A 24641-nucleotide genomic window follows, 5' to 3' on the forward strand; every position below is an offset into this window, starting at 1 on the left:
GCTACCAATTCTCATTTAACTGGCTGCCAACCACCAGCCCAAATTTGAAGAGATTCATGAAGCACACTTCCTCAAAATTATGATGTCCTGTCTTGTGGGGTGTTCAGATTTTGGTAAGAATGGAAGATAGATAGTTCCTTTTCATCATTAAATGATACATATTAATATGAGAACATAAGAAGTGTGAATAACCTGCCTTGCAAATAGCCTTTAAACTTTCATCATCCTGAGGAGAAATTGAAGAGCGTTTTACCAAAAACAATAGGCAGAATTAAAAATGAGTAAGAAAACTAGGGGCCGACACTGAAAATAAAAATAGTCTCACGAAATACTCTTTCCTACATCTGGATGATATAAATGAACAATAACAAAAACTAAAGTTCCGTTGTGGTTATTTTTTTTTTTTTGAAGATATATGTAACAATTGTTATTATAGAAGAAAATTTCAGAAATTGTTACCGTAAGCAACTAGTTTCCTTAACTATAATACTTTTCTTAGAAACTGTAAGCATATTTCATTGCTGAGTTAATGTTATACCTTTGTATTATCAACTTCTCTAATTTTCTTCTGTATACCTGGAGCACTTTCTTAAATTATGTAGTTCTAGGTCACAGCATTTCTGTGAACTAAAGCATGTGTCATAATTTAAATTACAAGTTGTGTTACTACTTAGTTGGTAAATACAGTGAGTAGACTCAGATTTCTCTGGGATTTAGCACTAGATAACCAGAAAACATATCCTGATTTTCATATTTATCATCAATGTTTTTAAAGGAGAAAATTTTAATAAGTAGTTAAAATTAGTTACAGATCATAGAATGAATTGCAATTGTTTGGAGAACAAGGAAGAATAATCTTAAAACTAAGGAACATTAGTTGAATGAGATACTCTACAGTCCAGAGGCAACTATTTTCTTGAAATAACCTGTACTTGGGTGCCACCTTACTCTGCATATTACCAACCTTTGATGTTTTTCTTAAAAAACATTTTTGAGTTAATATTTTAACGTTTTATTATTGAATGTTATGATTTGTGAAACACTGGAAAATCCCCCAAAATGTCTGCCTGACCCTCCATACATGAAAAATTGTTTGATATTTTTATATGTCAAAAAAATTACCTACGATTAAAAGATTCAGGAAACTAATGAGGCAATAGCTTCTAGACATGAAATGACTGCAAATTCTGGTTGCCTTCTTTTACAAATCTTTTTGTCTTTCTTTTTAGATACCTATAACTTGTTTTCTAAAATCGATGTCTAAGAAGTTAAGTCTCCCTCAAGCCCTTAATCGGCTCTGCTCTGAAAAGTATTATTTGCTAAACAAAATGAATGTACTAAGCATTAAAGGGGAATTTAGTTTGTCATTTTGTGGACCCTTCCTTAAACAGCATATGCAAATTCTGTTTTTTGAGATGAAGCATAAACAATAAAATTCCTTGCCGAGGCACTTGCATTTTCTTCCACTAGAGGTCTCTCTCGTAACAGCTTTCCTTTTGTTGGGATCATTAATTATTTCACTCAAAGGAACAATTCTACTTTTTAGATTGGAATACTGCACTTAACATGTTATGCTAGAGAAAGATATAATACCTCCTTAGCTTGTTCTCCTGCTTGATGACTAGATATTAGGTTGACTGAATGGATCATCTTGAATATTTTATTACATTTTAGTAAAGAAGTTTGAACTTTCACCTACACTTTCCAAAGTCTCCAAATTTGACCACTTAGAACAATATGCTTCCATAAATATGTCTTATCAATGAGCACTAAGTGGTCAGGCTTCAAATCCTCCTGAGAAGATCCAAAATCTAGTGCCAATTTAGATCATATAATTGCAAACCCGAACCATTTTACACTCATCTTTTCCACTTTTGCAAGAAAAGGGAGTATATTTTCTCACTTGTGTAAGGATTAGTTATTGTGGTTTCCTTGTATATTCCTCTTATAAAAAATAAACTATTAACTACTATATCATGGAGTTTTCTTTTTTAATATATGTTTTCTGGGGGAAGTACTAATTAGAAACTTAGTTTTTTACACACAAAAAATAAAAGTAAAAAGTCTCCTGGTATTAATTCATGTGAAAAGACCAATAAGTTTCAATAATGTTAAAAAAGAAAGAATCCAGAATGAAAACAAGCACTGAATACTCTCACAGAATAATACAAAATTGCATTCAACAAAATAATATAGACTGAAACATACTGACATCAGTCACAAAGCCATTTAAATAGTCAGAAAACCCAAAGAATGTTCAAATTTCCAAGGATAGAAGTGGAAAGACAGTGCTGTGCTCCTGACACAAGAAATTCAATGGAAAGATGTGAAATGTAAAGAAGTGAAGGAGCACCTAGCAAATCAATTTTAGTGTTAAACTGAAGGTAGAGTATGTCTGCATGAACGGATACAGTGGCTAAGCACAGAGTAATACTGTATAATGAAAAAAGGCTGAAAAATGTACCATCACCTGGCCGGGAGAACACAGAGCTGTCAGACAACAGTTTTGAGAATCAGAAACTATACTATAATGGAAGCAGAGAATGGATAATACCTTATTTACATTATTGAAATTTTATTCTGTTACCCAAAGAGTTTACCCGATGTCTCTTCCTCCAACTGTAATTTATTAAGCAGTTAAATATGTTTTCTTTCAAAACCAACTCAGATCTATCAGTATATCTAGTGATTGAAGTTAAATCTACACATGTGCTGTTTCAACTACTTTAACTGAATTACTGGCCAATTAACAACAACGACAACAAAAACCAATGAAATAAATATGAGATTGACAGACTGGCACATTTTTAAACTGGAGTAACTAGGTTAAACAGATTTTCTACAAAGTTTCAGTCTCTTTGTGTTGTTGACAGTCCTGGCCTCTCCAATAAAAGCACATGCAGGGGATTTGTTTGGCTCTTCAGACGGCTGAAATAATAACACAGGCATGACAGATTTGTGAAATTTTAGTTAAGAAAGAAGTTTAGAGACTTTTTTTTTTATTTTGCAGTTGAAGAGACTGTTCAAAGAGGTTAAAAGACTACTGTAGGATCCCTAAATGACTGGATTATTCTGGTAGTTGAGAGAAAGGCCCAATTGTTTAAAAACAAGCAAACTAACAGCAGCTTGATATTATCATTAAAATAGTACAATTTTGAGAAATTGACAGTAAAATAAATTGTTGTTAATATGCAGAAGCTAAAAATTTCTAAAAAGAAATGAAAAGTAAGGAAACAAAGCTGGCTTTTTCCTTGAAAAGAATATGAGATTGCATCTTTATTCTGCATATCTACATAAGCAAGATAGTTGATAAAATTTCTATGTGTTTATCAAATCACTTTTATTCAGATAAATTATTAACTTTCTGATGTTGAACGTATTATGGAGGAAAAAAGTATTAAAAGCAATTTCTGAACTTTAAAAAGTCATACAAGATAAAAATAATATGTTTATTTTATTAGTTACCAGAAAATTATAAAGAGATACAATTGATTTGAGTCAGATTGGTTCAGACATCTAAATAATCTTAATAATTAAGCTTTACTTTTAGTATTTTGGAATGGGAGAAAAACAATCTTGAACCCTCAAAATTTCATTGTTCTCATTTCCTTCCTCCTTTTCATTATTTCTCTATCTTTTAATCTTTTTAAAAAAAATCTCCGTCCTTCATTCTCTTGTGACATTTTAGAAAGTTATTTGTCTAACTTTTGTTCCCACTTCCATTTTAAATCCTGGATGAGTTTCATGAGGTCCATGAAAACCATTTGGAAGATGGTATGAATTCTTCTTAGTGATTTTTAAAGGATGTGATTCTTAATTCATATGTATATATAGATTTTTTTTCCTTTTTTTGTTCACCAAGGAAATAGAACTATTCAGGTATTCCTCTCCCAGTATTAAATTGTTGTAATAATCCCTGATCGGAGATAGGTTGTAGCAATCCCTGATCGGAGATAAACATGCCAAGAAGATATGGATCAACAATGGGTTCTCCCTCCACTGAGAAGATCGAGTTTATTGCTTAAGCAATAACCTGAACCTTCTTGTGTGGCCAGTCAAGTTATGGGTGCAATTTATGAGACAAAACTAGAAATAAATTTGTGTGTGTGCGCGTGTGTGTGTGTGTGCGCGCGCGCGCGCGATATTTGCATTATTTTCTTCCTCTGATCATTAAGCTTTTAACAAGTGTTTCCCATGGAGTGGTTTACAACTGGTTAAGATTAAGTAGTTGTTTTCTTGCCTGTGCCATGACTGTCCACTGATTAATTCATACAGAAGTTTGTACATGGACGAGGAACAGGCATTTGGATTTAGCTCCGACATGGGTGAAGTTAAGAGAAGAATTTGGCTTTTCTTTCTTTAAGGGACTTTTTCTTAATGGGGAAAAATTATTTTTCTGAAGCAAATGTTCAAACTATCTTGTTAACAATCCTTTCAGTTTGGCAGATAACTAAAATGGCATAGGAAATATACAATGGAATGTTATTGGCTTTAGTTTACTTTTAAAAATAACTACTTTATTTTCATAGGACTTTGACATATTTATGTGATTTTTTTTCCTTTAAAGTACAAGTAGTTAAAAAAAAAACTTTGTCAGTAGCCATCTGATACATCGTTTCAATTGCTTTGTTTACAACAAAACTTTCACATAAATAAATATGAATATTGAATCCGCACAAATGCCTTGAGCAGTCAGCTTAGTGAATCATACATCAGCTGTCATCGTGAGTTGAAACATGTCTACATATTGAGTAGCATGTTTTGTGTGCCTAATCAGAACAGTATGTAGTCTGTGAGTGTATATGAGAATTTGCCAAGCAAGAATTATTTACCAGTTGTTTTTTGTATTCTGGAAAGTTTCATAAATGAAGAAAAAGATCTTTGAAAAAAAAATAGAAAGCAACATGTTGGTTCAAATACACAAATAATTTAAAAATTGTGTAAAAAACTGTAACATTGAATTTAATAGATTTTATTGAACAGTCAAAGTTTTATAGCTCAACTCCGATTTTAAAAAGTTTTCATTAAAATTGCTTATTCATATTGTTTATACTGATCCTCTACTCTTGATTCTCTGTGGATCTGGCGTCAGAAAATCTTTTTGGTTGGTCTTCTCTTTCTAATTCTCAACTCAAAATAACAAAGTATTTGATTGGTTGACGGCTTTACCCACGTAAGAGAGTGTAACTGTGGTTGTGTGTTCCTTGTATGCTGAGATAAACCATGTTTATTAAAGGTAAACCAACACGTGCAATGTACAGAAGGGCATAGATGTTTCTGAAGAAGAAAGGAGATGGTCAAGTCAAGGAAGAGCTTAAAGTGACCAAAATATATTATCAAGAACTTCAGTACTCTTTTAACTTCAAACCCCAAGCATTCCTAGGCTTTCTTTCCCTCTTTACTTACCCCACCCAGATCACTCTTTCTACCCTATTCTCAAAGAATTTTAATGGATATTAAATTGTTAAATAAAATAGCACAAAGATGTATCATTGTCACTTTAGAAAACTTTACCTACCTCACGTCCCTAAATTCATACCACACTTTATTTTAACTCGTATATTACCCAGCTTTGCATATATTTGTGGATGGGGTTTTTCTTCAAATAAATCCAATATAAAAAGCTAAGTCTCTATTTAAGTAATTTAATACTATGTTTCTTAATCAATAATAATGATAAGTAGTATGGCATTTTTAAAATGAAACTTTGAAAGAATGGCTAATTACTAATAAGTAATAATTTAATAATTAGAGTTCGAATCACTTTTTCTTCTATTAATATCTAAAGGTACTTGGTATACTTAGGTACCAAAATATTGTAGTATATTTTGAGTGTCTTTACTTCTTAGAAGATTTTCACTAGTGATAGATTTTTACTGAGTCAGTATTTTCTTATCTTTCACCTCTTGTTATAAAACTGTGCACACAGTAGACACAACTAGATAGAAGAGGCAGGGATGAGGATATTTTGTGGTAAAATAGATTATTAGTTACTAATTACATGTACATGAGATTTTCTTTTTAGCATTACAGATATCTAAAAGCGTTTTTTTTTTTTTTAAACTAGCTATTTTATAAGTCTCACACTACTTAATTGTCATCACCTAAAAAAATGATAAAATAGGTCTATGTAAACGTCTTTAAATTTACTTTGGCTGTTTGCTCTTTCTTAATTTCTGATATTTCAATTTGTTAAAAGCTAATATGTTTTCTTAAAAAAATTAATGCTACAAATCACTATAAAATCATCAGTAGAACGTAGCTTGAAAACATGACATTGATAAAACTTGATAAGAAATGTTAATTCTTTTTTTTGTCCACAAGAATATGAAATTCCAAAGATTTTTAATGTAATTTTTAAAGAAAGCCTGAAAATTTGTACTTGTAGGGAAAAAGCAAAATAGATTTCTTCCCTGCCCAATAGGAAATTAATTTATAGAAGTGTGGGAAGCAATATTAGATAGCAATACTCTTTGTAGGAAATTACTATCTAAGAGACTATTATATCTATATGATATTTGATGGTATCAGTAAAAAAAGAAGACAGATAATTAGAAATTTCAAAGTGTTAGTCATTGTGTAGAAAATAATCTGAATTTAAGAATAATTTTGATTTGCTTTTGTTTTACCTAAATGTATACTTTTGTGTATATATTGACAATAACATTTCAGTCTGTTATAGTAAAAACAGGTAAATGTGCCCAAACAGTTCCTTATTTTTTGCCATTAAAAATGATGGATTTAAATTTTTGTAATAAAAAAGGGCAACATTTAAAAATACAAATGTAGAGTTATAGATATATATTTTTATAACAATATATTTTTTCAATGGGAAAGCTACTATGTCAGTTATTTTCAAGTATTCCTAATAATCCACAACTTTACTTATTATAATAGGTGCTGATCTTAGTAAACATAGAGAAAAATTTATTTTGAAAATAAACATTCATTTTTCAGAAAGTATGTGAGGGTATCTAGGAATCTCGAAATTTGGTGACATATTTAAAGATGTAAGGAACTTAAAAAGATATGTGTCAAATAAAATGAAATTACTTAATATGTACTCCTCATTGAAATAAATAAGAGTAAATGAAAAGTAAATATTATAAGATTAGTTATTCCATATGGAGATGGGCATATTTCTTATCACCATCTGTTCCACAAGTTTTTATCAGTGGTCACTGAGATTGTGAATTAGACCTACTTAATCTTTCTTAATATATTAAAACTCTGAGACTTTTCAAATAGTCAGATTTGGTACTATGATAATAAGAGAATTATTTTTTAGGAAATTGTTCTATAGGGGAAAAGTTCCTCATACAGAAAAATAAATTGTTATAATAGGGTAAGCAACACATTTTCTGGTGCTGTGTTTTAATATGCCTTTAAGTATGGAAGTATGACAGTGTTTCTTTGCACCGTGGGAGTGCAGAAGGCCATGGCATGTTACTTCTGACTGTAAGGACTCACCTAGAGAAGAGAGAGAAGCTTTAATCTCTACAGGAGCAGTTAGATAAATCTTATAAAGCAACACTGGCCATGGCTCTAAATATGTAGCACCAGTATTAGGAGCTTTGACTGGGTTGCTGTGCATGCAGCAGCCTAGGACTATGGAATTTTAGAGAATAAGGAGAATAGTGTGGAAGAGGTAGGAGCCCTTTAGAAGAAACTCATTGGCAGAGTGATGCTCTACAAAATTGAAATATTTTTTGTTGTTCATTGTCACTTATATACATGTAATTTATGTGTTGAAAAAATTTAGTGTCCTACTATACCAAATATTTCTCATTGCTCACTGAAGTAGCATAGCTATCAGTCAGCTAAACATATCAAAGCTGATGATGTCTCTTGTGGTAAGAATTTACCACAGTAATTTTAATTTTGAAAGTGTCTACTGAACTTCTCAGTGATAACTACACAATCACTAATAATTCTGATGGCTGACAAAATAAATACAGAGAGCAAGTAAGCAAGTGAAATTTTATTAGAAAATATACTCTATACGAATGTTCACTTTTGAACCAGATATTTTGGTCCTAGATGTATTTTGTGAGCTATAAACTTAATTTATCATATGTTAGTATTATGCAATATTTAGCCTTGGTGTCTTTTTAGCTGCAATAAAACTTATTTTCATCTTATAATTGAAATGTAATTTACATTTTTAAAAAGACTTTCAGATAAACAATGATTCTCAACATAATTCTGGTCATGTGCGTATATAATGAGTCCCATTTTATAAACATGAAAAAAATCAGGGCTCAAAGAGATGAAATAACTTTTCCAAGGCCAAATTGCTACTAAAAAAAAATAGAACGAGGATTAGACATTTGAATATCTTGGACCAGTGCTTCTTTCTCTTGCCAATACTGCCTCTTACATTAGAAGGTATATTTGAGTTGCCTAGGTTAACCTTCATTTAAATATACATATATTTAAAATTAAGTAATTAAAAATAATTGAACTCGTACTTTTAGAGAAAGAGAGGATATGAAATGGGCCAGTTCCAACTAAAAGAGCCAGTGGGCACTCTATCAGGAATGCCAGAAAGTATTTGTAACATTTGTAACAAGAAAAACATCACTAGATTCAGATACTATCTATATACTGCTAGTCCAGAATTCACTCATAGGAAACAAAAACTGAAGAAAAATAAAAGATATTAGCCTAATTGCCTATAAAAGAGTCTATTACACTGAAGCAATAAACATTTGATCCCTTCAGAGAGATGCTGTTCAAAGTTTGTAAAATACACATTAGTTAATAATAATGCAACCATGTAGATAGTTGCCTTAATGCTCATTTAGAAATATTCATTAAAATGCTTGAAATTTCAAAAATGACTTGACGAAAACCTCAAAGTATTCTTCAGAAGTTTAAATGAATGCTAAAAACCAAAGAATGCTAAAACTTAAAAATACATAAACATGCCCTAACAGTGATTAGTTTTCAACGTTGTTTTTAGAGATTTTTAGTTTCTACTATACTATTTGCCATGTCTAAAAAAAAAAAATGTGGTGAGGTTTTGGTTTCCATGGTGACACAACTCTTTTTCATACATATTTATCATTGAAATGCCAGAAACCCACCCCTTTCTATCAAAGAATGTTACTTTAGCACTTAATAATTGAAGTCAAAGCTGATTTATTTTTTATGTCAGAGTGTTTTAAACAGATCCCTCTATCACTAAAAACTGAGGCAGCATTACAGTCATTTTCTCATAAGCAGTTTATTTCATACCTGACTTCTGAAAAATACTTCTGATTTTTAAAAACTGGAGAAGACTTTGCTTCCTTTTTTCCTTCAGCACCACAGGGATTCCCAGCTAAGCTTTCAAAATGTTGCAGAACATGCATTGTGTAAAGCACACAACCTTCAATTTCATTAATACAGTGTTCCAAAGGAGAACATGTACATCTCGCCTTTGCCAATAATCAAGGAGCAATGAAGTTATTACCTATTACTAAATTAATATTTTGAAAAGTAAAATGCTTCACTTTCACTCCATTTACTGTCTTTTTAAAGTTGCCTAATTTTCTTTGATGTCTGAAGAGAGATTTTGGTTTTTCATCTACCAATGTCTTTTTCCTTAAAAATAAAGCCTATAATTGGGCATATACTTATGTCAACTTAAATAGTTCCGCCATTGTTACTATACCATATGTAGCCTCTAATTAATAGTGTTCTCATTTTGAGGCCTAAATATCATGGTTAGCTTATTATTTAAGTAACGTTGCATATTAAAACCACCAAAAAAGGTGAAACAACATAATTGAGATATTTAATTATTTTTAACCTGCTTTTGTTGAAACACAACTACAGTGATATATTTAAGAAATGAATGAAAATACATCTAATTTAAAAAGCTCCCCACAAATAAGACCTATTTAAAAGCCCTGGGAGTACATCAAAACGATACAGATAAAAACTCATTGGAAAAAAAATAAATTGGACCTAGAGAGGTTGGACGACTTCCATTCTCTTTTAGGGCATGATAATTCAGTTGCTATTTATCTTCCTAGGATGAGAAGAGAGTGAGTTTCAGATTGTGGCACAATGAAGTGGTCAGTTTCCTTGGCATCATTTTAAGCATTTATCAATGGAAATGCCAGCTCAACTGTCACAATAATTTAACATGTTTGATTTTTGTTTAATATAAATAAGCCTTCTTTATGGCTAAAAATTCAAGAATGAGAAGAGAAATTTTTCAAGATTCTTTTTATATGAGAGGCTACCTTATCCTAATTTAAATTGTTCTCTCATTTTTATGTTCTTTGGAGAATGTTTTCTTCTTGAAATGCCAAAATTTTCTTTGAAGAAAGTAAATTCTTTGAAGGAGATGATTATAAATGATGAAATTTTTGTGGTATCTTGTGAACACTCCACTATGTCTCAGAGACATCACAGCTTTCACCAGTGTTCCTGAAGTTAAGTGAGTAGAATGGGATATTCATTAAAAAAATTAAGGCATTAAAAAAAATTGCCACCTTAGAATCTGTATCTTACAGCACACCTATGTAACTCAAAAAACTAAATAGTCATTGAAGTTACCAGTTTCAGAGCAGGGAACCTGGAAGAGATAGGATGCAGTTTGAGCTTTCAAGTAGCAAGTCTGTGGTGCTGAGAGCTAAGGCAGAGCCATGGCAGATGGGAGTGGAAGCTGGTGAGTTTGAGGTTCCATTACACTTATCAGAGACCTTGATGCACCATTTACTTAGCAGACCAGGAGCAGGACAAAAGCCTCTCTCAGCCAAGTAAACAGTGGAGGACTAGAGATAATTCCATGGTATTTGCAGACTGCTCAGCAGTGTTAAACATTCCAGACAAGCACAGTAAAATACATATTCTTCTCAAGTGTATATGGGGCATTACTTAGAATAGACCATATATTAGGCCATATACAAGCCTTAATCAGTTTAAAAAGATTAAAATAATAAAAGGTATGTTCTCAGAACACAAAAAAAATTAAACTAGAAATCAATTACACAAGGAAAATTGGGAATTTAACAAATATGTGGAAGTTAAACAACATGCTCCTAAATCATTGGTGAGTCAAAGAAGAAATCACAAGGGAAAATAGCAAACATTTTGAACTAAATGAAATGAAAGCACATCATACCAAAACATATGAGATGCAGATAAAGTCATGCTTAGAAGGAATTCAAAACTATAAAAATGTATACTTAAGAGGAAAGATCTCAAATCAAATATCTTACCTTCTACCTTATGCAAAAAGAACGAAACAGAAAGAGAACAAACTAAACTTGAAGCAATAACTTTAGAGCAAAAATAAATGAAATGTACAATAAAAAACCAATAAACCAAGAGTTGGTTCTTTAAAAAGATTAACAAAATAGCAAATCTTTTGGTAGACTGACCAAGAACGTTAGAAGACCTGAATTATTAAAATTAGAAGTGAAAGAGACATGAGTCATCATTATTATCTTTACAGAAATTTAAAAAAAAACACATTTTAAGGAAATACAATAAAAAAGTATAGTCCTACAAATGAGTCATATTAGATAAAATGGACGTATTTCTAGAAAGACACACACACTACCAAAACTGACTCAAGAAAAAAATAGGAAAATCAGAATTACTTAAAACAAGTAATTGGAATTGAATTGGTAATTTTGAAAGTTCTCACGAAGAAAACGCACATCCAGAGGGCTTTTTTTTTTTTGAAATGAACTATTTTAAAGAGTTAATACCAATCATTCTTCAACTCTTCTAAAAAATGAAATAGAAGGGACTTTCCAAATCATTCTGTGAAGACCATATTACTCTGATACCAAAATAGTACAAGGACATCACAAGAAAATAAAACTACAGAACAACATATCATATTAATATAGATTTTTTAAACAACAACATAGTAGTAGATTGAATCAGCAATCTATAAAAAGAAATTATATACCATGATTATACAGGATTTATATCATGAATGCGCAATTGGTTTAATATCTGGAAATCAATTCATGTAATGCACTATATTAATTGAACAAAGAGAAGAAACACATGATCATCTCAGTAGATGTAAAATAAAGCCTTTGACAAACTCCCAATACCCTTTCATGATAAAAACACTCAGCAAACTAGAAATTGGAGGAATCTTCCTAAATCTGATAAAAACCATCTACAGAAAAAACAGAGGTAGAGATGAAAGACTAAGTAAAAGAGGTGAAAGACTAATTTTGCACTACTGCTATATAACATGGTGCTGATGGTTTTACCTCGGAAAATTTGGCAAGAAAAAGAAAAAAAGGCATTGAGATTGGAAAGGAAGGAGTCACACTATTGCTATTTGCAGATGACATAATTACATATATTAAAAATCCTAAGGAATCCACAAGAAAACTATTAAAACTGATGGCAGATTGTGCAGGTTTGTGAAATGTAAAATCAATATATATAATCAGTTATATTTATAAAAACTTGTGATGAACAATCCAAAAATGAAATTAAGAAAACAATTATATTTATAGTAGTAGCAAAATGAACACAATATTTAGAAATAAATTTAACATAATAGCGTAACACATACACTGAAACTTACAAAATATTGTTGGAAGAAATTAAAGATCTAAATAATGGAAATATAGCCTATGTTTATGGAACCAAAGATTTAAAATAGTTAAGATGGCAAATAGCTCCCTGAATATATCTAAAAATTCAACACAATCCTTATGAAAATCCTACGTGACTTTTTTTTCTTGGTGGAAATTTAGAAGCCAATCTTAAAATTCATATAGAAATGAAAGGGACCTAGAACAAACAAGATTCTGGAAAAAGAACAAAATTAGATTTATACTTCCCCATTTCAAAAATTATTACAAAGATATAATAATCAAAATAATATGAAACTAGTTCAAGATTGACACATAGATCACTGAAATAGAATTGAGAGTACAGAAATAAACTATGACATTTATGGTCAATTGATATTTTACAAGGGTGCCAAGACAATAATATGAAGGAAAGAATAGTCTTTTCAACAAATAGTGCTGATACAACTAGATATCCACATGCAAAAGAATTTAATTTAACCTATTCTTCACAGCATACACAAATTTTTTTTAATAGATCATAGACCTAAGTGCAAGAACTAAAATTATAAAACTCTTACCAAAAAAAATAGGAGTAAATCTTTTTGACCTTAGGTTAGACACTGATTTCTTAGATGTGACATCTAAAGTATAAATGACAAATAAATAAATAGTATCTCATTAAAATAAAAACTTTTTGTGCTGCAGATGATACCAACAAAAAAATGAGAAGACAACACACAGAATGAGATAATATATTTGCAAATCAGATATCTCATAAAATTTGTATCCAAAAATGTATAAAAACTGTTAATAACTTACATTTTTTTAGAATAATTAATACAGTTCTGAAATTTGTTGTTAATTCTCTGAAAATTAAAGAAAATTCAGCCATATAATTTGATGTCAACATTTCTAGAAGTTTTAATTTTTTTTCGTTTTAGAGCTCTTTATTGATTCACGTGTTTTTATGTTGATTTTTGAGCTTTCCTTTCTTGAAAATTGTTAATTTAGAAATTTTCACAATTGTTAGACTAGGATTATACTTTGTATTATCTTAGATTTTTATTTTTCCAATGTCTAGATATGTGGGTTAAATATTTCTGTTCTTCTATTGTGTCATCTTCTTCTTTTATAACAATAAACATATTTTATTGTATATGTATTATTTTTAGAGCCAACTTGTGAATATCAATTCTACTGTTTTTTGTTATTTGTGAACTTTTAATTTTTGCTTTTATACTCTTTAACTCAATTCTTCTGTTTTCTTTAGCTTCATTTAACCTCTGGTAAACAGATGTTTATTTTATTTTTCTTGCTATATAATTAATGCTTTTAAAGTGATGAATTTACTTCTACTCTTATTATTGGCCACATAAGGTTTATTCTTTGTGAAGATTACATAATTGAAGTTTTAATTCTCTCTCTGTACTGGTTATTTATGAACTTTTCCCCCTTTTCATGTCAAAGTTGTTAGTTTTTAATTTATTTTAGTGTGGTCTAATAATGGATGTTTTCTGGAACACGTTGAACCAAATTCTATGTCCTATTATCTAATTCTATAACAAATACTCTATGCACACATAAAAACCAAATTTGTTAAAATCAAATTCTAATTTTATATGATTTATTTTTTCTTTTGGTAAGCCTTTACAACTTTAATTTCTATTTTTTAACCAGAGTTTTAATGCTCACTACCCCATCCTTTAATATTATACCAACCATACTTTTCATTTATTTACTTCAATTCATCTTGGTTGATTACCATTAACTTTCGACTAATTGATATCAGGAAGGGTTTGTGTGTGCCATACTTTCTGAGTTCTTAAATATCACAAGCACTTTTTATTGAATTCACACAATTTGGCTAGGTTTATAATTCTTAGCTCTAAATTTTTTTCTTCAATGTTTGTACACATTATTTCTTCATGCATTGTTACTGCATGTTATATGAAGAACAAAAGAACTTTTTGTCTTCTCATAAAAACTAGCATTTATTTCTTTTGGGATATTTGGGGGATTATTTTTGTTTGAGCTTGGATGTTTGCATAATGTTTATTTATCTTTAAATTCAAACATGTTATTAGGAAATTTTACCTGAACCTCTGGAGAAAACCTTTAGTTTTATACACCCAGTACTATAGTTTTCTAAATTGTTTGCTTTCTTTTGTTTGTTTACCACCATTGCAGTTATAATAATTACTGCCCCTTTTTAGCTCTGATGTCTCTTTACGTAACACCTAATATTCACTTATTTACTGTGTCCTGACATGCGTATCTACTACATTGTTTTGTTGTTTTAATGTCTTGCTCTTTTTCTTGTTTTTAGGAGAGTTTCTCAAGTTGGTCTCTCACATCCCTATTCAGTTCTCTTTCAGTGTCTGTTCTAATCTTCTCTACATTTAATGACAATTTACATATTTAAATTTCACTTTTTTACCCTATAATCCTAATTTCCTCTACAGGTCTTTTTTCAGACTGTTCTTATGACTCCTTATTTCTCATCTCAATATCCCTGGACAAGCCTTTTGTATGTTTAGCCTGCTGACATAGAAAACAAAATTCACTCTACCCAGCTTAAGTTGAAATAGAGGTATTATAGGGTACATGGCTTACAGAATTGCAAGAATATCTGAAGAAGCAAATTGAGAGTTGAGATTTCAGGAATGAGTCCTATAGCCATACTGTGAAACATGATCACCATGGGCAATGACACTTCTTTGATCAGAAAGCCATCTTCTAATGTAAAACATGGCTGCTGTAGGCCCCATAACCATTCTGCCACTATATAAATCCAGAAACCACTGTGGTCCATTAATAAGGTACCACCATCAGGAAATCACCTTGTTACCAGCTCTAAACCACATACTATGCCTATTATAGACTACAACAGAACGTATGCCATACATCCTGCCTTGACAGCCATGAATATAGTGATCTCGCACTGAGATCTCTGCTAATGGTGCCACAGAAAAGAAATCACATGCCTTTTCGACCATGATTGCTAGTAAAAATAGAAAAATCTTTTGTTTCACTTTCACTTTCCAAATCTCATTAGAATATATCTGAATGGTGGAAATTTATTCACATTAGGAAACTTAGCTGTAATGGGGTCTGGAAAAAATCTGTTTTTTTGTTGTTGTTGTTTGTTGTTTGTTTTTTAGCACCTGCAATATTGGGAACTACCTTGAGAGGAATCTGGATGGACGTTGAGTACTAAGTCACTACATCTACCTCAATCCATTGTTTGGATACTGAACTTCATACAAGTCCTTTTTTTCTAATCTTAACTTTTCAGATGAGAGTAATAGAACAGCAATATGCAGCTTTCAATAATATAGCAATAATGTGGCTTTCAATGTATAAATAAAAATGCTTTCATCTTCTCTCTAAAAAAGGTGGCCTAAAATCCCATTAGTTACTACATCCACAAGTTGATGATATTCATTTCTCCTTATGTTGAATTATAGCCCTATCTTTAAATTCTTTAACTTATGAACAGATTGCAAAGTAAACTAACACCAACATACCATATTAAAATAACAGGAGAAAATGATGAGTAGAATTAAATTGTTTAGTAAAAAAAAAAGTGCCATAGATATAAGCACACAGGGAAGAGAATATGAATAGCTATTTTAGTCCTTATCTCTGTAATTAATCATGAAGTCATAATTATTATTTGGAACTTTCTTCCCAAACCCTTCCTCAGGTGTCTTTCTCTTTGGGCAACGTATGAAATGAGCTGAGATTTTTACCTGGAGTAGTAATTCAAACCTTCGTATCTGTGGTGTCTGAGCCTTATCCTGTGTGTTACCCCATTATTTTTTTTAATTAGACATGGCAGATGTGTTCTAGAGGATTGCCTGAGTAGTAGATATGCTTCTTCATGTCCCATGTTAAAGCAGCAACCTTATTTTCCCTTAATTATCAGAATCATCACTTCGGAAAACACAATAATCCTCTTTCTATATGTCGGGCCAATGGCTACAAACTAAAAGGAAGATCCTGCCATCCCCCTCCCCCCAAAAAAATCTTTGTAAAATAAATTTTAGTAAAATAAATAGAAAGTCAAGTACTGACAAGTGTTGTGGAATGAATGAGTAGCTCAATCTTGAAAGGTAGAAATTTCAACTTTTAGTTTAAAGAACCTCTGATGTGTTCCTGGTGGAATCATTTATCTCTTGAATACCAAGACCCCTAAACCAGCAGAAGCAAAGTCACAGAAATGAGAAACAAAAATACTATGAGTCATTAAATGTACTAAAGCAGTGTGCCATTAGTACTTCTACATCTTAGTGGCTCGAGCAGTGTGTTCCAACTATGAGAGAAAAAGAATTACACATCATTTGCTAGCTGAAAGCATATATATCCTGTAGGAAAACATCGTATTCTGGTCAGGTATTGATTTACAGTGTTCAATAGTCTATCCTATCTTTATAAAAGGCCCATTATTTCAACATACATGCTAAGAAAAGTGAATCTCTTGGGAGTCAGCCCACTTTTTCTCCTATTACTTCTATATAATGAGTTTCATGGTCAGTCAGGAATTGTGGTGTGTGATAATACCATGCTAAAAAAAATAGATAAATAAATAAAATAAACTATTTAGTAAATCCAAAACTGTTGTCTTACAAAGTAGGCAGTGAAGGCAATTCCATATCCAAAATAAGCAAGTACTGTACATAGATAAATCTCATAGAGAAACAAAGCAATCAATCTGTCCCAGTTGCTGGTTGAGCCATCCTGGTCGGGTGGTGTAGGTTGATGAGTGCCCACAACCATCCCTTGATGATAGTGATGATTTAAGTAACCCTTTGCCACTATGTGTCCACCTTCTAAGGTTTACAAGATAATTGCTGCATTCAAATGCAGCTAGTTCAGGAAACCAATCCTATATTCCCATTTTCTGAGAGTGTTTCCTGTTCCAGTGACTGCATTCATCATAGAACAGTGTGGCGAATGGAATAGCACTCCAGGTAGTTAAAGCCAAAGGGACTTATTATAGGGTCTCAAGCGGCTCACAGAACTGTTGGAAGGCCTGAAGAAAATAACAGAACCACACCCTGCCTCTCAATATCCACAAAGATATTATCTAGACGCTAGATGTTGTCCACTCATACTGTTGTTAAAAAAAAAAACAAGTATATCTATCGTGGACGTGCCTACACTATAATTGAGGCAACTGTCACTTTTTTGCCTTTAAATCTTGCCCAATGTCATTCAATTGGTAAAGCTTAAATCATGTTCAGAATTTAAGCTGCAAAAGAGTCTGGAAAATGTTGTTTTCAACTTTCCAGGCACAGGAGAGGAGTTTGGAATGAATACAGAATACCAATTTATTCTTTCTATGTAGTCACTCTTTTGCCTTTCTCTTGGCTGTATTGTTTGACTCATTCATTCATTCATTCATTCATTCATTCCACAACACTTGTCAGTACTTGACTTTCTATTTATTTTACTAAAATTTATTTTACAAAGATTTTTTTGGGGGGAGGGGGATGGCAGGATCTTTCTTTTAGTTTGTATCACCAGAGTATATCACACCCATAGATAAACAAATGCTTGGTTTTATTGAATTTTCGATAGTTCAAAGTAGACACTGTTAAATATTTACTTTTACTTTCTCTAGATCCCCCAAAATAAATAAGACAGTTTCTAATGGATGCTTTCTTTCATATTGTAGAATCTCTTGAGAACTTTCACTTGGTTTTTTACTTATAACTCATTTTTAAGAGAAGAGAGATAAATCCAGCTGGAAGTCTGCCCACAAACACAGCTTCTTTTTTGGGATCCCCACATTACTTTCTCGGTCGTTCCTAGATTTCTGCTTTGAAATATTTGTCTGGAGGGCTGGTAAATGCAAATATACATTAGCAGTATAGAAACCTCATTTTCTGAGAGCAGAGAGCAGGCTCAAATACATAATTTTCTATCAGAGGAAGTAGTTCTTTGTGCAATTTTTTCTTCATTTGATGAAGCTGGTGCACCAGGATAAAGTGCTCTGTTCTTTTTGCTCAACCTCCAGGGCCAGGTACATTGTGAGAGTGATCCTGTGCCTCCTCCCGGCATGGTTGCCTCCTTGTCAGGAAGAATTCATGCCTAAGGTTGACAGATAAAATACGGAATGCCCAGTGAATTTCTTTTATAACAGCATGAATGAATGAATATATGTATGTGTGTATGTATGTATGTATGTATGTATGTATGTATGTATAATTTTTAAAGAACTAAAATATGTTTTATTAAAAATTTTAATTTCAGATAAAACAACAAATACATTTTTAGTTTAAGTGTTTAGTTTAAGTTCCAAAATTGCATGAGACAATGCAACTGAAGTAACATTTTTTTCATTGTTCATCCGAAATACAAATGTTTGTGGATGTTTCATATTTTTGTTTGCTACATCTGGCAAACATAGCCATAACACACCCAGATAGGTGATGGCACTGTTGACTTTCTAAGGGGCCATATAGAATGGTACCTAAGGGCGTCATCTCAAGTCAGATTGCAAAATGTAAATCTTGGTTTTTTCGTTTATTATTTGAACTTGGATAAGTTACTTAAGCTTTCTGTGCCTCACTTTACTTACCTATAAAACTGATCTAATAACTGTACCAACTTCTAAAGTCAATAAGGACATTAAATGTGGTAATTCACGTTAAGTAGTTAGAAAAGTACCTAGCACATTCTATAAATATTAAGTATTATTATTATTATTATTATTTTCTGTTGGAAAAACAAGGAAATACTGGGGCTTCCCTTAAACAACTGATTAGAAAAACTCTTCACTTGAAACAGTAAAAGTGATCACGAATTTAAAACCCCCAACTGCCCCATAGATGTTCCTCACCTCCAATGTTCATGCTTTCAATTAAAAAGGTGTGGGAGTCTGCCAGCCCATCCTCTGATTACTTCCTGAGAGTCTGAACTGCTTTCTCCAGAGGGGAGTTTTGAGCCAGCCTTCAGTGTCTTGTCATTTCCACTGCACTAAATCTAGCAGAAATCTGTGGCTATTTCTGACAATGGAAATGATAACCCTTTTCTTATCCTTTAACTGATGCAGATTAGTGTCTATTTTTATATTTCTTTGGTCATTTCAGGAGACATATAACAAGATGGAAATTAGACCTCTGGACTCAAGTTATCAGCCTTCTCAGTATTCCAGAGCAGAAGCAGAAACTTCATTTTGTTTTAATCACTTGACTATATTGATACTTAATAACTAGCACCATACTTAAAATTCAGAGAGACAATAGTGAAGAAAAGATCTTTCAACATGAGCTTCATTGACTGGCTCATGTCTGTGTTTATAAATTTTTGCTCAAACCTCCTTACTAGTTCTCTATATGTTAATATATGAAATTCCTTCTTTCTGCAGTTAATGTAATACAGATCTAATCCTTATGCAATGATTTTAGCCTAGGCTTCTTTCCAGTCCTCTGGAGTTATTTATATGCAATTTTCAAACAGAGATGATCTTTCCTATATGCACTAATAATATTTACATTTTTAAATGGAACACAGACTCAAAGTTGAGGTAAAAGGTTATGAGGTCAAAGAAACATAGAGATTAGATCTTTAACCATGGCAGACTGTTACATGTTGAAAATAGCAATGCCATATTTTTGCAAATTTTATGCTCTCATTGGAAACATAGATGCCTAACAGAAGGAACATTTCTTTTTTAAAGAACAACTGTGTTCTTTAATAGCTATTAAGTAGCCCATGGAGATCAGTGACTATTAGGAAAAACATGTATCTGAACAATTCCAAACAATGAAGTCCAAAACACTGCACATAAAGGAATGGAATTAATGAGTTATTATATTCTGATGATCAGTGATAGAGAAGTGAATGTAAAATCATAGTTAATGGAGCTGGTTTTCTAAAGGATTAGGTCACTATTCGCAGGAAAGCTAAATACTAAAAGATTATTTTAATGGTGATGTGTACAACTCTTGGTGAATTAAAAAACAAACATAACATTATGGTATGAATACAGAACCAAAGCAAGGTATGAAAGCAAAAAGCAGGCTAACTGAAAAAAGTCCTCACTTTCCCCTGGTTCTCATTCCTTCAGAGAACAACGGTTTCATGAAAGAGCAGTCTGTAGACCTCCCATTAGCTTGTACAGGTCTTGTTGCTTTTTTACATTAGAATAAGGTTCTTGGTGTAATGGCTGACACTTTGTGCTCTCTGCTGTATGAAGTTAGGTCTTTTGTAGGGATGATGAATAGCTCCTTTAGTGCCTTATAGAAAATTTCCTACAGTACATCTCAAGTGGTAGAGGTTTATACTACAGCCGTTGTGCATTTTGAGATATAATGTTCCTTCCTTTTACACATTGGCTCTAGTTCCTGAGTCTCATGCCTGGTTATCTAAAAATAAAATATATTTATGACTTACCCTGAGAAAATGTGACAGCTACCACATTCAACTTATAAATTTTGGGGAATATTGGTTTACCAATATATGTGCTAGATCAGAAGTCAGCAAGCTTTTTCTGTAAGTGGCCAGATAGTAAATATTTTAGGGTTTGTGGGCTTTATGTTCTCCTTTGCAATTACTCAGTTCTGCCATTATAGGGGAATACAGCTATCGACAATACATAAATAGGCATGGCTATGTTCCTATAAAACTGCATTTACAAAAACAGGTAACAAGCCTATGGGCCTTAGTTTGTCAACCCCTGTACTAGATTACAGCATTTTTGTATAACAAAGTAATAACTTGCTTTTTTGTCTTTTGCACTAAAAATGTTAAATGAGGATGCATTATTTTGTTTCTTCTCTGAGGTAAGTATTTGATACATAATTCTTATACCTTTATTATGCAAGTGTGTTGTTTATATGTATAAACTATGTATTTAAACTATTATAAATGATTTTTTTCAGAATCAAAAGAAATATTTTATAAATGTAGGCTTTCTAATATCATAACTATTTTATTTCAAGGAACTCATCTCTCTATCTTTTATTTTTATTGAATTTATAGAAATAAACAGCACAAAGAGAGGTAAAAATCTTTTCTTTTACCTTAAAAGGAATGGCCTAGAATGAATATGTAACTCATCCCAAAACCAAACAATATCAAAAAAGAAACCATAGTTATGAATTAGAACTGCTTTGATCAGATATCATCCAATACAGCCTAAGCAATGCACCAGTTAAAGCACTCAGAAATATGGGCAGAAAAGTAATGAAAAATGCATAGCTTTCCAAAGTGATGGTAGCCTAATTCCGTATGTCACACATCTGAGTAAATACAACTTGAAACCCCACTTTAGGTTAAAGAACAAAACAAGCACTTCAGGCTGTTTTTCATGATTTTTCTTATTTATTGTTTTAATGGAATAGAAGAGTTTTGTGGAGCCGAAAGAAAGAGAGAGAAGCCCTCACTGATGAGCTCTGCATCTGCGAATAGTATCTGCTACCTGAATAAAGTATAGTAGTTTGAATGATGGTGATATTGTTAATGATGCATTTTAAATCAATGTGGCTCTAAGAAAAGGCAAGCTCTTTTCTTCATTTCACATTACTGTATTCATTATTCTGGGGGCTTTTCCTAGGTGAAAATAATAAAAGAATTTACTTTAGAAAAGTTATAATGAAAGAGTAAATTCTGAACTCCAGTTTTCATAATAATAGTAATTATGTTAATAATTATAACAAGTATTTGACAAGAAAGTGTAGTTTTTCTGCGTAAATTAATAAACATCCTGATTTACAACTATAAGTAAAACTTCTGAAATTGTAATAATCTACAAAGGGAAAAAATAGGGCAAGATGGTCCCAAGTAGTATTTCTTGTACAGATATAAGGCTCTTTCAAATTTCAAAAGGAGTTTCCTGTTTGCAAAAACGATTACTTTGTAAACTATATAAATGTCTAACCACTACTCTGTATACCTGAAACTAATATAAAATAATATTGAATGTCAACTATAATTGAAAAATCAAAAAAGGAGGGGGGAGTCAAAGAAGAATAAGAGGTTCAGATTTCCAGATATAAAACAAATAAATCATGGGGATGTGGTATACAATATAGAGAATATAGTCAATAATATTGTGATAGCATTGCGCTGTGTCAGATGTTTCTGGACTTATCATGGTGATCACATCTTTAGCTATACAAATGTTGGATAACTATGGTGTACACCTGAAACTAATACAATATTTTATGTTAGCTATATTTTAATAAAAATCTTTTTAAAAAAGTATAGCTTTGAATTTGGGGAAATATAGTCTAGAAGATTATTTTTACAGCACAAACAATGAGCTGAATCCAGTGAAGGACAGAAAAAGTTAGAACTGAGTTATCCAGTGGAATCTTTTGTCATATAATAGCAGACAGAAACTTCTTTTGAAAGATGACTATATCACTTGACTTCTAAGCCACATGACTAGGGCAAGTGAGTTACAATATAAAAAAAAGAGTAAGATAAGACAAAGAGAGCAGTTCTGTGTTAAGAAAGGGTATGTTAACAAGAATTTGAGCTTGAATTGTGAGGCTGAGGACAAAGAGCAGTGTAACTGGAAGTGTGAGAGTGTGGCAAGTGTCTTTCACTTCTGCATAAGTACTTGCCCTTAGACCTCTGGTGTTGCATCAGCTATGCAGTGTCATTGTCAAATCTAGGCTTTGTCTTCTAATAATTAAAAGAGAACAGAAAGCATTACTTATCCTGGATTCACTCACTTCTCTGTTATAAACATAGACAAATAAGCCTTTGAGGGGAGCTCAATGTGTTTTCTGATGAACCAGAAACCACAGTGGGATTTCAATACTCAATTTTAGCCCTAGGTTAAGACAGGGAGTGCAGTGTTTCAAAATTAGAATAAAATAAAAGAACTCATTAAGGACATGTTATAACTAGGAGCATTTAGTCTTAGTTATATAAGACTTTGAAAGAAAGTGATAATAAATAACTCTTCCATTGTATCAAGAAACATGTTAGGATTTCTGCCTAAGATACCACCATGTAAATAGAGCTGGTGACCATGCGTGTGAAGAAATTAGTAGTCTATCATCTCTCTCTCTCTCTCTCTCTCTCTCTCTCTCATCTAACTATCTATCATCTATCTATCTATCTATCTATCTATCTATCTATCTATCTATCTATCTATCATCTATCCATTTATCATCATTTGTTTATTTTTGCTACTCAAACTGGAAAGTTTCCTTATCACAAATTTTATCTTTGATTCTTGGTAACTGCAATAGTATGTGCCTTGTAGTTATTAGAGACTCATGGTTGTTGAGATATTAGTTGATAAATTTGGAAAGTTTATTTAGCTGCAAAAACAAAAAGAAGCCGACTGCTTAACAATAATAAAAAACAATTAAAAAGTACACTAATTAATGTATTATCTCTCGGTGTTATAGAAGATTTTGAGTTGGGGTGATAGAAATCAACTCTAGCTGACTCAAATCTTAAATGAATGGATCTCCAAATCTCTGGGATGATCAGAGAAATAAGTGTTAAGGTTAGGTACCCCAGGACAAAACTGAAATTATCTTATAACATTTGTCCCATGAAGACACCACTGTCATCACTACTGGGTATGGACAGTATAGGTGAAAACACTACCAAAGCTGAACCTGGGATACTGCTGCTAGCCATACTCACCAGCTACATCTGGAAAGCGATGATCTATTGTTGGCTCCACTACCCTCACTAAAAGTGCTTTCTCACAATTCATGTTCTTTCATATCACTGGCTCCTATTAAAATTTGGGCAGGGTCTAGCTTGTGTTTCCATGCCTAAACTACAAAGAAAAATAGGAAAGTAAGCATCTGACAACTTTAGTTTCATAACGGAGGGTTGGTTCTGCTTAAAGATGAGGATATTCTAGCACTGAATGTTAAATAGTCAAATTGGCCCACAAGATCAAAAGTCCAATGGTTGAACAGTTTTAGATTGATAACTTATTAGCCCAGTGTTGGTAGTGAGAACCTAGATTCTTTCCATTTCTTCCTTCTACAGTCCTCAGTAAGTTGGCTTTTGGTCTTCACTGGGATTTTATTATTATTATTATTATTATTATTATTATTATTATTATTATCTTTCCATATCCACTCATGTGTGTCCTAAAGCAGT

At 31.9% G+C, this 24641-nt stretch overlaps 1 pseudogene; it reads right to left on the reverse strand.

The window, feature by feature from the left end:
* The window catches only part of LOC105300290, a 53468-nt pseudogene extending 29225 nt beyond the window's left edge, over positions 1-24243 (reverse strand).
* Between the last annotated feature and the right edge of the window lie 398 nt (positions 24244-24641).

Source organism: Pteropus vampyrus, unplaced genomic scaffold, assembly GCF_000151845.1.
Source record: "Pteropus vampyrus isolate Shadow unplaced genomic scaffold, Pvam_2.0 Scaffold206, whole genome shotgun sequence".
Lineage (NCBI taxonomy): Eukaryota > Metazoa > Chordata > Mammalia > Chiroptera > Pteropodidae > Pteropus > Pteropus vampyrus.